Source organism: Patella vulgata, chromosome 9 (genome assembly GCF_932274485.2).
Source record: "Patella vulgata chromosome 9, xgPatVulg1.2, whole genome shotgun sequence".
NCBI lineage: Eukaryota > Metazoa > Mollusca > Gastropoda > Patellidae > Patella > Patella vulgata.
This window is the reverse complement of record NC_065887.2, coordinates 13,660,435-13,678,582: the sequence shown is the minus strand read 5'-3', so window position 1 is coordinate 13,678,582 and position 18,148 is coordinate 13,660,435. Positions and strand designations below refer to the sequence as shown.

Below are 18,148 nucleotides of genomic sequence, written 5' to 3'. Positions count from 1 at the left end.
ACATTGCACCAAATCAAACGGCGTATGTAGACTGGAATAACCAGACGCTAGAAATTTGCACTCGCTTGAAACTGCTGGCTTATTTCGCCGAACATAACTGATTTGAAATTTGAGTAAAAACGGAAACCATTGAATGTAAATCAGTTTATATACATTCATACTACAGTATTATATGTGTTGCGACCTACTTTTGTCAACTTCTAGGCCCCAAATGTTAGCGATTTAGCTCCTTTAAATCACACATGATCAAGCTTCTCCCTTAAACAATCAAAATTAGTGGTCTATTTCAAATCAAATAACTTTACAACCAGTAGTTCGAATGGCAATTTTTGTTGCATCTTAAAGCCTACAATTGTGGCTTTCAGGAAATGTATAGAACTCAATTTTGGTGAAGTGACCCAAGTGACTGATTTTGCTGGCACCAGTCACAAATAGGACAGAACAATCTAGGCGTTCCTGAAATTTAAGAACACAATCACATATAGCCCCACTACATATTTACGTCTCTGCTACAAACAAGATCAAATCTGTTATTGTTGAATTTGTTGCTTTGCATTGGATGACAATCAATCGTTGGAGACCGTAATTTTTTATTTCACATTTTTTATAATGTATAACAACGCAATGATGTTTATATTTGACGTTAGTGAGAGCTAATGAGTTTTTTTATTGACCAAGAGCTGAGAATGTTGGCTATTTCAAACAAATCTCGTTATAAGATGAACACAGGCTACTCAGCTTATAATTTCAGGCCATTAGTAAGACATCTTATTTTATTTGTTTTGTTGTAAATTAGGAATGGAATATACTGGAATTTTAATCTCTTATTGTCACAATTCTTTTGTCAATTTGAGACGGACATATAGGAGGAGTTTTTGTTTCTATGGTTACGTGTGCCTATCTATGGTAATCCTCTTCGAATTCCAATGGTGCTGTTGAGTTCATACCAATGTGTACATAAAATGGTGGACCTGGGTTTACATCCTATCCGAATAACTGGGCACACTTTCCTTGTAATCCTCGCCAAACTTTAGTAAAGGTTCCATTGTCCTGGCCCTAAGAATATACTCAAAATTGTTCGCCTTATTTTAGATAAAAATAGAGCCATTTATAAAACATTTGTTGTTTTAATGAATCAAATACACCAATGAAACTATGTGCAAAGTTTTGTGTTTCTGGATCAAAGATATTTCTCTTAAACAGTGATTGAAAGTTGTGTAAATTCTTAACTTATGTTTGCGAAGTCATTGTGAAGCCAGGGTCGCCTGTCCAACCTCGTGGGTTTTCTCCGGGTCCTCTAGTTTCGTCCCGCTGCAAAAGACCCCTACTTGCAAGCAAATTATTGAAATAGAATTGAACCATGTGTTGGTCCCAAAATGACTTAGTTTGTGACGAGTGGATGTTAAACCTCATTTCTCCCTCTCTCTCGCTTTGTGAAACTTGGGCCTGACCTTATGCATACCAAATTAGTTTCAATATTGAAACCTGATAACTAAAACTGATCTTCAACAGATATTGAGCTAAATGTTCAATTGTATATAAGAAAAAGCAACGAAACTGCAGAACAATAAATAGACAGAGCAAACAGGGCTCACACTTTCAAATTTTTCTCAATAACTGATAGTCAGGGTTTTCTTGTGAATCTCAGTTTACCTAAATTGTTTCAAAAAATAACAGGATAATTGTTAGCATTATCTCAATTTGTAAATTAATTTTTAGTTTTTAACGGCTGAAATAAGAGATGTTATAAATACAAGACAGGCAATGCAAATTTTGAAAATACAAAGCAGGCAATACAAATTTTGAATAGTTGGTTTGGGTGGCAGAGAGGTCATGTGCTTTTTATCATAAGGTCTGTTATTGTTAAGTGTTGAGGATCCCATGTTTATATGTGTCAAAAAGTAACATCCCCTGCCTGATCTCATGGGTTTTCTACACGTCCTCCCATTATCCCCCACTGTTAAAGTCCCTTAAGCATGAATGAATTTTATCGAAATAAAAATATATACTGTACTTCTTTGTAATTGCCTCATTAAAATTTAGCTTGCTTTTTGAAATAGGGATATAAGGCAATTAAAAGATTGACAGTATTTTCAACAACATGTTCCTTTAATTTAAACTGTGGATATTAAAGGACATTAAAACATGTACAGTATTTTCAATGATATGTCCCTTTAATTGTAAGTCGCCCTGCTGTCTGTACATGTAGCACCTCTAGAAGATTTGATCACCCAGCCAGTGTGACACCACCTGTAGTAAACCTCGCTCGCGTTGTGTTTATATTTTGATCTTGGAGTTTACCTGTAAAGTACAAACCAAACACAACACTGACTGTTGAGTTTTTGTGTTGACTTTTGGTGTTTAAACAGGCTGATGGTCACTTGTATAAAGAAGAGGAATTCTTGTCCACAGTGGACAGCGTTTACAGTTGCGTATATATAACAGCATTTAAACCCCAGACTTCATTAGGTTCCGTGATAAATGGAATGTGTCAATATGTAAATTAACCAAGTTATTTAATTTCATTCTGGATCACTTACGAGGACAACATAGGACAGGGAATTCACTGTTTGATATTTGTTTTTAATGTGTTTATATTTAACGGGTTAAATTGCTTAAATTTTTTTTTCTTGTATGTTTGTGCTTAAGCCTTTCTTGGTGTTTTTCACTGGTATGTCTTGTTCATTCATTGAAAATTTATGAGAGATTTCTATTAAGGATTCATAAGCGTGTTAGAGTATAATTTGTGTTATAACCGACTTGTATCATTCTGATGTGTTTCTTGGGCTGGAGTGAATCAGTGAGTAAGGCGATGGCTTGCTAACCAGGATGTCTTGAGTTTGACCCTGGTGTTGACTGAGAAAGGTTATCGATATTTTCCGGCATGGTTTCCCCTTGTCGGAGCAAAATTACCCTTATAGCAAACTCTGTCATGTATGCCGATCTTCAGTAGCCCAGTTGGTGCAAAAAGTAAGACCTTAAACCCCATTTCATTTCACTTCTATTAAAGGGCCATTATGTAAGGTTTAGAAAGAGCTGGTTATTCTTGCAATAATATTTCAAAAATAGATAATGCAAAATGAATATATTGAAAAATTTTCAAATTACTTTATTGACAAGATGTGTGCATTGATCATAACCATCATTCTGATCAATCGAGTCTTAGCCTCCATTCTCCATTTTCAAATTAAATCATTAAATGATCAAACCATTCTAATCTACTTAAAATCGGTGACATCCGATGGCAACTATAGTTGATTAATAAATGTCTAATTAATAATTTAGATAACATTTAAGACCCAAAGAAAGACCTGCAATAGACAGATTTAGCTGTTACATAATTCCTGTTTAAAGATCTGTAACCTTGTTAGTATAATATATGTTAATAACCGACATGTTTCATTAGGTTTTGTTGTGTTTATATTTTGAATGTTAGATATTCTGGTATTGGAATGTGTGCACACACTGAAATCGACTCTATACGTGAAATTAACTGTTTGGAATGATGTGTCGTCTAATCAGGCTGTTTAACTTTGTACCAGGAAAGAATTCAATTAAATTAAATAGCCTTGACAGTTGATATTGTCAATGAAATGTGGCTTTATGAATGTAAAAAAGACTAGGGTCAAATTAGATAAAGCTTTGTGCGTCATTGTCATTTTCTTTGAAACTTAATGTGGTTTTATGAATGTAAAAACAACTAGGGTCAAATTAGATGAAACTTTGTGGATCAAAGTCAGTTTCTTGAAATAGTTTGATGTTGCAACTTACTGATGCAACAGATGATAATATAAAATACAATGCAAATGCATACATAACTGTACACAAATGTATATATAACTGTACTCAAATGTTCTAGGTTTAAATTGAGTGTTAGCATGTGCGTGGTGCATCATAAGGTCTATCACTGAGTCAGCTGGCGTGGTTTCGATTCCCCAGTTGTACGTGACAAGGAGTAGGGTCGCCTGTCCAACCTCGTGGGTTTTCTCCGGGTCCTCAGGTTTCCTTCCACTACTAAAGACCCCTATGCGCAGCAAATTGTTGAAATAAAATTAAACCATATGTTAGTCCAGAAATGACCTAGTTTGTGTCGAGTGGACATTAAACCCCATTTCTATCTCTCTCTTTCTCTAGGTTCAAATTATATTAAATCATTGTACTAGAGAAATGTATTATTACTTTTGAAAATTGATTTCCAATAATATAACACTCTCCTAATTATCAAAAGTCCAAGATGTAACCTATGTAAAGTAAGCTGTAATTGTACAGGGTTGTTTGTTAAACTCCTTGAAAACCACTAAAAGATTTGTTCTTCTCATAAATTTAATGGGTTGGATTGGATTAACAGATTTTACATTAATTTGAACATCCAAAATTACTATGATGGGATGTGGGATGAATAATCAATTTATTTATGTCAATTTTAATTTTAAAACTATTTTGTTTGTACGAGCTAACGAAGACAATCAAAGAACTCCTACCTTTTTTAATTAAATTTGATTATGTTGTGATTCATTACAGAAGGGCAGATTCAGGAATTTTCAAATTAAAGGTGTCCATTGGAGGGAGAGTTCGAGTGTGGATAAAATTTAACTAATGCATTATAAAATTCTTTATTTTGACAATTTTTAGTGATTTTTTCACGACAAGAAGAACGATGACAAAATAGAATAAAATGTGCAGTTTGTTACAGTGCCTCGGTATCCGTACCAGTTATAACCTGTTATAATATATCAAAATGACTTGACAGTTTCAAGTCTGTTTGTACAAGTGTAATCAGACCAGAGTACATATATTTGTATTATATATATATTTATTTTAATTTTTTTTTAGATCTGTCTGGTTGACACACCATTACGCTGTCATTATTAATATTTTATAATAGAAGCTAATTTTATTATAAAAATTTGTGTTTGAATTGAAAATATTTATCATAATTTTATTGACAGGATCTAGTGCATGACTAACCAATAACAATAATAATCTCACAGCTAAAATATGTTAGTACATGCTGCTTTAAACTTTTCTTTTTTTATTACAAAAACATTTAAGAATGGGAGTCAACCATCTGTAAAATTATTACATTAATGTAGTAAGAAGACTTTTAATAGCAACATTCTATATTGTGGATATGTATTTTTTTAAATTAGTGGCTATAAATTTGGCAAGAAATTAATTTTCCTCTGCTGGTTTCCTGTACAATATTAAAAAATGGAAAATACAGTATATTAAAAGCTACATGTATTAGGTTACCCAGTTCTTTTTTTATAAGAAATTGCAGTCATTTTTAATTAAACAATATTTTATTCAAATTTGTATCTGAATAGGGATTGGGGGAACAGGCATAGCCTATATTATTAGACCTCTGTCCCTAATTGCAACCATTGTAGTTTCCGAATAACTTAAGAAGTTTTGAACTTAATCAACTAAACAAAAAATGATAAATGTTTGACTAGTTTGTACAAATAATGAAATCAGTTTTTGGATTTAATACAGGCTGAGTATTGAACAGGGGTGATAACTTTCCATAGAAGCCCAAAACACTGATGTCTGATTGTAAAACAGACTTTCAACGAAAAGGTTATTTTCGGCAAAATCTTAATTAAGTCTGATTTGCTCAGGGAAAGTCATAATTACAGTCAGTTTATACATGTACCTTTCTGATTTTTAGATCACTTATTCTTTAAAATTTTGCTTGAAACCTTCGATTTCCATCGGTTTCCAATTTGAGAAGATGGCTTTTTATTGGTTTCCCATAAAAAAAATTATACAATCAATATTAAAAGAATTTGATTTTTATTACTTAGACACATTGGGTTGATACGTTAAAAAGTCTTTAGTTTGGTTAAAAACCACATGAAAATGTGCTTTATCCAAAACAGTTTTATACTATTCTGTAACAGGACCTGGTAAGGAAAAGCCTCTAGTCCTTCGGTTGTGATAAAAAAAAGATCCTGTTTATATTGGAATAGGCAATAGTGCCACTATCCTGGCATGGTGTATGCAGGGCTTCATTATCCCATTTGATTTCATTTTTATACGCCAACATTGAAATGTGGTCGTATATTGTTGTCGCTCTATGGGCTAAAGTTAATATCCGATTGACTTTAAATTTATACACAGTGTTTAGGGTCATGAGACGAAGAAGCCTATTGATTTTCAACGATTTTCGATAATTACTGCCAGATCACTTTGAAAAATCTTGTAGATGCTCTAGAGGCTAAAGTTAATATCCAATTGGCTTTAAATTGATATACAGTGTTTAAGGTCATGAGACAAAGAAGCCTATTGATTTTCAGCGATTTCTGATAATTTTTGCCAGAGTTATGGCCCTTGATCACTTTGAAAATTCTTGTGGACGCACTAGAGGCTAAAGTTAATATCCAATTGACTTTAAATTTATATACAGTGTTGAAGACCATGAGACGAGGAAGCCAAGTGATTTTCAGCAATTTCCGATAATTTTTGCCAGAGTTATGGCCCTTGATCACTTTGAAAAATCTTGTGGACGCTCTGGAGGCTAAAGTTAATATCCGATTGACTTTAAATTTATACACAGTGTTTAAGATCTTGAGACGAACAAGTATATTGATTTTCAAGAATCTTTATGACTTGAACAGCTAAATTCATGATGTTAAAAGTTTTGTATACTAAACGTTAGCAATGGGCAGAACTTTATAAAACCAAACAAATGCTAATGGTTTTCTGATAATTACTTAATGAGTTGTTACTCTTAATCAGATTTTAATGTATTATAAATGTTTCATTACCGAAAAAAGTAAAAATATGTGACAACTCTTGTTGACTGCCTGACGATATAGCTGCTGTGGGCGTATGTTTCGTTGCCTGGCAACCTATCTTTATTGAATGTAACACCGTTCGACTTTCAGGGACTGTAACTCGTCAACATGTGTTCTCTAAGTATCAGAAATGAGTACAGATCCTTGGAATGGATCTTCAACACTTTCTTTCAGGAGCAAATAATTGAAAGCAACAATTTAACAACTTGCAATTTCCTATATATCGGACCTCCATCTAGTATATAGGTTCCCTAAACTGGTCCCTCCATGTAATGAATCATCTTACATACATTTGACTATTTATATAAATTAGTTACTATGAAAGTGTTGACGTAAACATATAATTATTGAAGGATTAAGTCTTAAGGCATTTAAAACAATAGTTAAAGAAACTTAACAGATCAACCTCTTTAGTTGCCAGACTGTCATAATTTGAATGACACAGATTAGTTGCTGTCTGCCTCTAAGGACTAACCAAGCATTAATGAATATTAAAATATGAATTTGAAATTTAAAACAGAATTAAAAAGTAATATAGTAACATCTAGACATTGGTAATAAATGGTGGGGTGGGGTGGGGTGGAAGTTAACTACCTTATGCATGACACCTGTCATTTCTTTTGAACTAATTGTTGCCCTTATAAAATAATCTATCTATAATAATATATATTGATACATAAATCCACACTTATAAGGAGTGTTATCAGATGTTCCACCAAGAGTAAGCATTAACTACCTTATGCATGACACCTGTCATTTCTTTTGGCCTAATTATTACCCCTTTAAAATAATCTGATCTATAAATATATATTGATACATAAATCCACACTTATAAGGAGTGTTGTCAGATTTTCCACCAAGAGTAAGCATGACACCTGCCATTTATTTTGAACTAATTATTGCCCCTTTAAAATAATCTGATCTATAAATATGTATTGATACATAAATTGAAAGAGGATTTTATTACTGATCATGTGGTACATGCAATGACGATATATGTAAGTAATATAAATATAGATGTAATCTTCAATAGCTTATATATATATACATGAAATATGATACAGTTTTGTAAGGAAATGTATATATACTTAGACCCCTGTTGTATAATAAGTAAGCATATATATATATAGTTAGATCTGTGAATGGATTTAAAGAATCTTTAAAATATACCTGTTCATATATGGATGTAATTAATTAATTTGAAGAAAGGGCATAAAGTTTTATAAATTAGGTTAATAGTTAACGGCAAGGGGACATCAATAGAGAAAAACCTAGGGAACAAATACACAGACATAGTAAGCCATCATATAATTTTATTGAATGGAGAATAATTTGTTCATTAACCCAGGAACAATATTTTACCAGTGAAGTTCCTTTGAAACCTGTCAGATATTTTTTTTAAGTTTATTTTTTTCATGTTTTTCTAGGCTAATGTTGTGTCTTCTCAGGGTATTTGTAGCTAATTGTTCTATCTCTATGTATTATGTGTTTCATCTTTGTTTTATTGTGCAGTTGTAATGTATTAATAATCAGGGGAGTGTGGATTAACGTTTGGTACAAGGCTTTGTTATTTTGGATATTTTTAAGCTTATGTTGTACCTACTCTGGGTTTGTGTACCTATTGTACTGTCTCTACTGTGTTATGGGCAGCCACGATAGCTTAGTGAGTAACGAAATGGTTCATTAAAACAGGTCTGAGGTTCTATTCTGGAGTTGGTCGAGACAGTTCACCAGGATTTTGTAGTGTGGTTTCCCTTTTCAGTGGTGCAGGATGGAGGGCCTGGAACAAACTGTGTCTAGTTGTTTGGATGGGACAAAAAACATGACAATTTGAATTAGATTAATGTCTGGGTAAAAATTAGGCTCATAACACACTGTATGGTGTATGCCTGTCTTCATTAGCCTGGTGTGTGCAAAAAACTAGATGCTAAACCCCATTTCATTCATTCATTTCATTCACTGTAGTGTTTGTTCTCTCTTTGTTACCTAATATGTATTATTAAGTAATATTTTACAGGTATCCTTAAATGAAATATAAGTGGAGTCATAAGACTGGTTCTCTTTAACATATAACTAAGTATATGATACAGGAATGAACAGGAGAGGGAGAAATGGGGTTTAACATCCACTTGACACAAACTAGGTCATTTCGGGACTAACATATGGTTTAATTTTATTTCAATAATTCGCTTGCGTGTAGGGGTCTTTAGCAGTGGGAGGAAACCGAAGGAGCCGGAGAAAACCCACAAGACTTGACAGGCGACCCTACTCCTTGTCACGTACAACCAAGGATTCAAAACCACGCCAGTTGACTCAATGACAGGCCTTATGATACAGCACGCACGTGCTAACCATTCGACCATACAACCCCCCTAGGAATGAACAGTTTATGTTATATAGTGTATATAGGTATATGAACAGTTTATATTATATAGTGTATATATACTGGGTCTATAATTCTCTATTACTATATATTATATAGCGGTTATGCCTGGTTGATAACATTGTATGTACCAAGTATTTCTGGATTAGTAGTTTTCCTATACACAACTTTCAAGTAAGGTGTTTATAGATACTCAATGGAGAGATTTCTTGTGAGGAGTTATTGTGAATATTCTGTCTACAAATGAGAAACATAAGGTTTTTATGATTATTCAATATGGGAATGGTGCGGAATATGCGCGATGGTAATTCAGATGTTCTTCAGAAAAAATTACGTTTCCACAGTTATGATACAAAAAAAATAGGAAGTGATTTAATTTAGCTGGTTGCGATTTCTTTCATGTACATTTAATTTCTTTGATTGGAGTGTGTAAGTCAATATTAGACTTTGATTTTTGTTGCAAGTTATTAGGAAGTGGTTGTTGAGAAACTTCCTGTTTTGTATTGTATCTTATTATAGACTTTGTGATTTTCTTTTGTTGTCTGTGATAATTTAAAATAGTGTCATGGGTTAATCTTATTAAAGTTTCCTGTGAGTTAAACGACCATAAGTCTAACTACTATATAAAGCGGTATAAAATGTAATGAGTTATAAGGATATAAGCGTACGGCTGGAATGAGTTAAAGCGATATAAAATGTAATGAGTTATAAGGATATAAGTGTATGGCTGGGATGAGTTAAATCGGTATAAAATGTAATGAGATATAAGTGTACGAGTTAAATCGATATAAAATGTAATGAGTTATAAGGATATAAGTGACGGCTGGGATGAGTTAAAGCGATATAAAATGTGTACGGCTGGGATGAGTTAAAGTGATATAAAATGTAATGAGTTATAAGGATATAAGTGTACGGCTGGGATGAGTTCAAATGGTGTAAGTCTGGGATGAATATTTGTGATGAGTTAAGCTGATGTAAGTCTTCCCGTATGAATTGAGCTCTTGGTAATTAGGGACAGTTATAATGATTTTCTGTTAATCAGAGATGAGTTAAACTTCTGTTAATCTGTGGTGAGTTAACCTTTGTTAGTCTATGATGAGTTCAACTTATATTAATCTGTGGTGAGTTGAAATTCTGTTAATCTTTGATGAGTTAAACTTCTGTTAGTCATTGATGGGTTAACCTCAGTGTTGTACACACTGCCAACATTTTCGGTAACATTTTCAGTAACATTTTCGGAAACATCTGGCCAACACCCCTGGGCAATAAAAATTTGGCCCTGTATACACACGGCAACAATTCGAGAACATGATGGGCAACTTAACCAGCCCTTGCTGGTAGCTGGCATTTTGTCTACATCACTTGACTCCAGTTAGATAATGTGATTTATGGCCCATTTCTGATTGGATAAAACTTGGCAACATCATTAGCATCTCGGCAACAAAATTGATCTTGTATTTATTTCGGCAACATGTTGTCCAAATGTTGCTGAATGTTTTCAAACTGTACACTCTATCAACTTTTTCACCAACATCGCACCTGGTCAACATGTTGCTCAACGTGTTACCGAAAATATTGGGAGTGTGTACAGAGGTTTAGTCTGTGATGAGGTAAATTTCTGTTAATCTGTGATGAATTAAACGTCTGTTAATCTGTGATGAGTTAACATTTCGTTAATCTGTGATGAGTTAAATTTATGTTAACCTGACGTGACGAGTTAACATTTTGTTAATCTGTGATGAGTTAAACTTCTGTTAATCTGTGATGAGTTAACATTTTGTTAATCTGTGGCGTGTTAAATTTCTGTTAACCTATGATGAGTTAACACTTTGTTAATCTGTGATGAGTTAAATTTCTGTCAGTATGAAATGAGTTAAACTGATGATAATGTTTCTTGTGAGTTAAACTTCCATAGGGAATTAATCTTCAATTAGTCTTTCACAACCAAAACTGCTGTAAGTCTTTGTTTCTATGAAAATTAAAGCAGACTTTAACCATTTTGTTTAACTGTCTTAAATTTAATTTGTGAAAGTAATTCTATGATACTTCAATCTGATTAAAAGACAGATCCTATTTCGTTTTGTTTTTTATAGTTCAAAATTTTGTTTTACTTGTCTTCAAAAAACTAGGATCTGGACATGTTGTTATTTAATAGGTGTTCTAGTTGATGTGAGGAATTAGCCAATGAAACAGTCCGTTACGGCGAGTTTCTAGGGTGCTCTGCATGCTCTGCACGGAACTTTGGGTAAACCTCTAGAAACACCGACCCCGATTGATTAATCAATGCCTGAAGTCTTATTGTGACAAAAGTTGTTCTTATGACCCCAGAAGTGATCTCCCAGTACAACTTGTCAGATCTTCATGTAGTGTGTATGCCATCGAAAGAATAAAAAAAAAACGAAACGAAATATAAATCTGTGTTTTAATCAAATGGATAATACTTTTCTTTATAAGATAAAATACCCGCATGATTTGATAAGTTTAACAATATTGATGACAGGATTTAATATCGTAAAATCAATAGCTGACGACTAGGTCTATTTATATAGTGATTACAGATAACCATTAACTTCTGCTCATATTTGTTTTAGGAAAAAAATTTGCGTTGGTTAATTTACAAGTCACTGATCCTGCGTTGGCTTGACATTTCAGTTTTATTAAATTGTTTAAATTGATCAAAGTGGTTGGCAAAGTCACCTTGTTATCAGCAAGATTGATCTATTTATAATGTAATTTGTATCACCTATTTAGAAAAGTTATCGCAGTTCTTTTGGGGTTTCTGAAGCATAAAATCTCATCATTTGCAAGCGAAAAGTTAAACTGTTTGAAGCTGAGCACACACTGATTGTTGACATCTGACGTTGATTGTTGCAGGTCCCAGCATGACTTCCAATATATGTATAATGCCGCCAAAATGGAGGAATGTTAATATTGACCCTGATTTTTCTTGCTAAAATTTATGTCCTAAAAGTAGCAGTATTTTTTATTAATTTAATATCACCAATTAAATTCAGTCTTTGCATTGGTAAAACATGATATGTTACAGCCATCTTAATAAACATCTACATTTTTATACGCCCAAATTTGTTTTTGGACACTCTACAGGTTAAAATTTTATCCGATTTTGACGAAACTTGAAATATAGATCTACCTCCCAAAGATCTTGGTTCCTTTCGAAATTGGCATACATCAGACCATAACTTCATAGATTATGGCCCCTGGTTGTACGAAAAATCAAGTTTTTAGCTCGTGGACACTTTAAAGGTCACAATTTTCATCCGATTTAAATGATCTTGGTTCCTTTCGAGCATACCGAACCATAAATACCTGGATTATGGCCCCTGATTGTATGTAAAAATCATGTTTTTTTAGCTTGTGGAACCTCAGAGGACACAATATTTATTCGATTTAAATAAACGTTTAAATATATATTGTGAAATTGATTATCAGAATGAAAATCATCTAAATAGATCAACTATTTAAAAAGGAATATTAAAATTAAAATGCTTCATTAGTATGGTAGAATACCAAATTAAATTTCATTGAATCAATAGTATGTCATTCCACAAAACAAATCAATGCATCAAATCAATTTAAATTCTGTGAAATCGGAAATTATTTTTGTAGTTTTACCAGTAATTTATAAATGTGAAAATCCCTGCGCGAAAAACAGTCAAAACTGTTGTAGTGTTGTCAACCATAATAAACAAACTTGAATAAATAAGTTTGGTTTGCTGTGGGCAAAGTTTACACATTCAGCCAAAAAAAACATTATTCACATAACAGTCAATTTTTAGTTTGAAGAAAAGATCTGTAATTAAAGCTATTTTTTTTTAATTCATCTCGAGAAGTTTTTCCACTTGGGAATATTTGACGTACCAATGTCACTTGTATAAATAAACTAGAATAAAAATTAATAATAGGTTTTGGGGATATTAAAGTTTTACAAAGAATATTCTTCACTTTGATTTATATATACCACTTCAATTTTTTTCAATATTTACATAGAACTAAAAATAGGTAAATTGAAGGGCCTTAAACTATAAAAAGTTAGTTTTACATGGTTTTTTTTTATTAATTAAATAGGTAGCCATGCTTGAAGATATTTAATGTTACGAATTGTAAGTGTAAAAGCAAATAAAATGACAGTAAAACCGACTTACTCATTTTTGAGAATGCCTAAAACATTTTGAGATGAATTCATTATGCTAAATTATTAAGAAAAGTCATGTTGAATAAACAAAATATTTTTTTTTAGAAAGTTAAAAAGTTTCAATTCAATAAGCACCTTTGTTTGCATGGCTGACATTTGTTTATTGACGTTTTAAAGATGAGCGGAAATTTAAACTGTCACCCGACCTTAGTGCGATATTTTTGTTTTGGTCATGTGACCCAACAAGCGTGGTAAAATACAGAAGTTTGTTTATATCTCTATATTTGCGTAGTGTTGCAGACTAAAATTACAACCGAGAAGATGTATTTTTTTGAAAATACTCTTCTTAAACACAGTTCGATCTCGGTGTTTTGTAGGATTTTCATAGGCTTTGCCCATGTCACTGGTGCAGGACGGAGAACCCAGTGGCAAATAAAGAATCTAGTCATGCATATGGGGACAATATGAACGTAAAAGAACACATGGGAATCAGAGTTCAAAGAATGATACGTGGAAATGCCTCTCTCATAGACAAAATTTACCCAATACCACACTGCTTCACGTATTTTCATCATCATTAGCCTAGTTTGCAGCAGATGAATAAAACATTAAAACTCACGTCATTTCATTTTTTAGTTCCGATCTAAATAACCAATCATTTATAATCATGAGAAGGAAATATAGAATAAATGTTTTTGTTCAATAGTTGTGATTTCTGATAATTAGTTTAACCTAGATATATACTTATTTCCAATATTGAATTGTACTTATTAGTTTTATGATTATTTGCCGTTCTCACGGAAAGATTGTTATCTGGTGTAATATTTAATATAATATTTTAACACCTGCCCTGATTTTCTGGCATGTTATATTTTCATGTATAGTAATTAGATGAAGAGGTAGGATATATTTTTATAAAGAAAATATTGATTTAAGTAGTAGTTGTGGGAATGGTTTGTACTGCTGTGTGATATATTGTAGATTGAAATGCAACTAGTATAATACATTATGAACTCACTGTATTTATAACTTGGCTAAAGCCTAAAGGCTTGCACACCCATTTCAGGACAATTGCTCTCAGCAAATCAATCACCAACAACGTTACCGATTTCTTTTAACCGATATTTCATCAATGATGAAATTCACCATCATTTTATGTCGACAAACAGTTGGAATTCAAAATAAGAGTAGGAAATAGTGGCGCTGTCTGGGCAAAATTTCCCTCAAAGCACACTGTATAGTGTACACCTGTCTTCATTAGCCCAGTCGGTGCAGAAAAGCAGGACGTTAAACACTTTCATTAAAATTGTATTGTAATTGTGAGACATATATTTCATATATATATATATGATGATGATCATCATCATCATCAGTTATATTGATACTGTCAGACATATAAACAGCCCAGACTGATTCTTACAATGTTAAAAAGGTATACCTATCAAGAACTGTTCAATAACAGGGCTTAGAAAATTGTTCCTTAATAGACACATAAGATAATTTACTCAAAATATATCCTGGTAATGAGTTCAAAGGGTTAATTTATCCTTGGATTAACCTAGAAAATATAACTAGATCATAAAAAACTCAAGACAATAATATAATACTTACATGTTATAAAATTACATTCTTTAGCTACCAGAAATAATCCTTTACTGTTATTACTTATCAAAATACATATCCCACTATAATCTTTATTGATAAATTATCGGCTATGTATTATGGACTATCCCCTACTTACCATTGTTACACTACTAATGGTTTTTAAAGCTACGGATCCTGATTTTTGACAATAGCTAGGTTTTCATGGCTTAATCCATAGTAAAATGTACACAGATTGATTATTTTTCACATTTAATTTTGAAAATGAAAGAAAAATCAGAGGCAAAGGAAGCTGAATGTTGCAATATTTTTTAATACTGAATGCAATTAAACAGTTTTTGGACAGAGATTCCACTTTCAAAAAATTGATTTTTTTTGCACAGGATTCAATTATAAAAATTATTTTAAAGCTATGTTAACTGTATGTATTGAAAATTCATATATATGTTCGTCAAATTTTCTCTAGGCTGATATGTGATCTGTTTCTGACAATATGGAACTTTTAAGAAGAATAAAATGAATTTTTCTAGTAAGGTTTCCGTAATTGTGAATAATATACTATTCAAAAAAAGTAGGGGATATTTGATTTTGGGGGCATAATACTAAAATATGCAAATGACTACGAAAAAAGTCACTATAGAACCTAACAGAAGAAACATTTCCAGTTACATGTGACGCCCAAACGCACCAATAGCTACCGCACGGAATGCAGGTGATGCTTGGGATCATCATGGGGGTCCAACCCAAGATTTGCACGACTCTGACTTTGAATGTTACAGTCATTGTGGCATTGAATTCCAGGGTGGAAACATCAGTTTAATTGTTTTAGTGACCAGAAAACAAATTTTGATATGCGTCGGCTTACCCAAAATGAAAGGTTACGTGCCCTTGGCATGCTACAGATCGGCACAACACAGGCGGTTGTGGCGCGGACGATGAATGTTTCTCAGTCTGTCATAAGCAGGCTATGGTCCAGATACCGTGATACACAATCTGTACAGGACAGACCACGCTCAGGTCGACCAAGGGCGACAACTCAAGCCCAGGATCGATTTATCCGTACCTTGGCCTTGAGAAATCGTGTCATCACAGCAAATCAGATCAGCGCTCGTCTTCAAACAGACACATGTGTGAGAGTGAGTGGCCAGACGATTCGGAATCGACTGCATAGGGGTCACCTTCGCGCCCGACGTCCTCGCGTGATCCCTTGTTTGAGAGATCATCACATTCAGGCAAGACGTGGTTGGTGTAGGGATCGTCAACACTGGGATAATCGACGCTGGAGCAATGTGATGTTTTCAGATGGGTCAAGGTTCACTGTTGATTTTTTGGACAGACGTAGGAGGGTGTGGCGTCGTCGAAACGAGCGCTTCCAAGACGTTAACGTCATCAAACATGATCGATTTGGGGGTGGTTCTGTTATGGTGTGGGGAGGCATCACTGTTGCTGGAAGAACGGCTTTACATGTTGTTGCAGGGCGTGTTACAGGCCAGTACTACCGGGACAACATCTTGGCAGTCCATGTTGTGCCGTTCGCACGACGTCATGGCCGCCGTTTCATCTTCCAGGATGACAACGCAAGATGTCACAGGGCCAGGATCGTTACAGGTTACCTCCAACAACAGAACATCACCACATTACCTTGGCCAGCACTGAGTCCCGACCTCTCCCCCATCAAGCATATCGAGCATGTCTGGGACATGCTTGGACAGAGGTTACGTCAACGTCAACAACGTCCTGCCAATGTCCAAGAACTTGCTGCTGCGTTGCAACAGGAATGGGACAATCTGGACCAAAATGACCTTAGACGTCTCATTAGGAGTATGCCACGTCGGATCAATGCTTGTTTGGCAAACAGAGGAGGATTTACCCGTTACTGACTTGGTTGTGATGCTGTGGTAACTTTGCTGTTTGACCCCGGGTATCATCTTACCCTTATAATGGTCAGTCTTTGCCTTTCTTAGTCTAACGATCATTTGGAATAAATCGATGAATGTGAACTTCATTTCATTTTGTCATTTGTTTCTTCGTCAGTTTCATTAGGTGACTTTAATAACACTTAAAAATCAAATATCCCCTCCTTTTTTTGAATAGTATATTTGGTTCTTAATAGAACTGTGAACTCTAATGAGGAGTTTGTACCAAAGGTTAAAATTTAATTGTCTGGCTATAATCTACAATTAGTAGCATTTCATAAAATAAGTTCTTCTGTTATGATTTGGAGAGGTGAGAAGACATGATAAGGTCTGTCATTGAGTCAAGTGGTGTGGTTTTGATTCCCCTCTTGTACGTGACAAGGAGTAGGGTCGCCTTAATAATCTTGTGGTTTTTCTCCAGGTTCTCCGGTTTGCTCCCACTGCTAAAGATCTCGACGCACAAGCGTATATTGAAATAATATTGAACCATGTGTTAGTCCTGAAATGACCTAGTTTGTGTCAAGTGGATGTTAAAACCCCCATTTCTCTCTCTATATTACGGTTTCAGTAATAAAAAAAATGGCTGTTTGTTTCTTGATTAATTTTGCACATCTTATAATGAACTCTTCATGACAAGGTTAAACTCTAATCAGGATTATGGCCAAAGCTTAAAATTATATTGTCTTCTAATCCACAATTACAAGTACTTTAATTAGCAGCATTTCAGTATATCACGAGGACAACATCGAAAGTTCAAATTCGGTCCAACTTAATATGCTGGCTTGTTATTCCATAAAAGAAGGGGTCAGGACAACCGTTTCAAGGTCACTGACCATTATAAGATAATTATAGCATGGTATATTGGTCATCCTAATGTCCTTTCTACATGGACGATGTGTATAATTATGTGTATGTATAGAGGGAATAGAATTAATGGAATAGACACTGCAGAGTTAATTATATACAGGTTTGAGTTACTTAAATTCATTTGTTATTGTCCAGTTAAAGAATTGACCTTCGATGTGTTACATCCATGTACTCCCTCTGTTTAACTCATTCTTTGTGATGATTTTATATTATGAAGTTGGAATGAAGAATTTGTATGGGTGAATAACACATTAAAAACGACGACAGACATTAACACAAAATTGTAGTCTATAGTGGGGCTCTTTTTTCATCGACCTTTCGATGTTTTCTGTCTCATGCTTTCTTTGTGATAACTTTATGTTATGAAGTGTTAATGAATTTTTGTGTGTGAAAAAAATGTTGGGGTCTTTTTCACCTTTATGTACGA

General features: G+C 33.7%; 1 protein-coding gene across 2 annotated transcripts in view; it reads left to right on the top strand.

Moving 5' to 3' along the window:
• The first annotated feature begins 2,244 nt into the window (after positions 1–2,244).
• LOC126831901 (rap guanine nucleotide exchange factor 4) overlaps positions 2,245–18,148 on the top strand; it is a 50,562-nt gene continuing 34,658 nt past the window's right edge. Inside the window, exon 1 of one of the 2 annotated variants that reach the window (XM_050562558.2) lies at positions 2,245–2,427. The gene's annotated coding sequence lies outside the window, so the exon portion shown is untranslated. Of the gene's footprint in view, positions 2,499–18,148 lie in introns of both variants that reach the window. The other variant, XM_050562555.2, reaches the window with a different exon arrangement.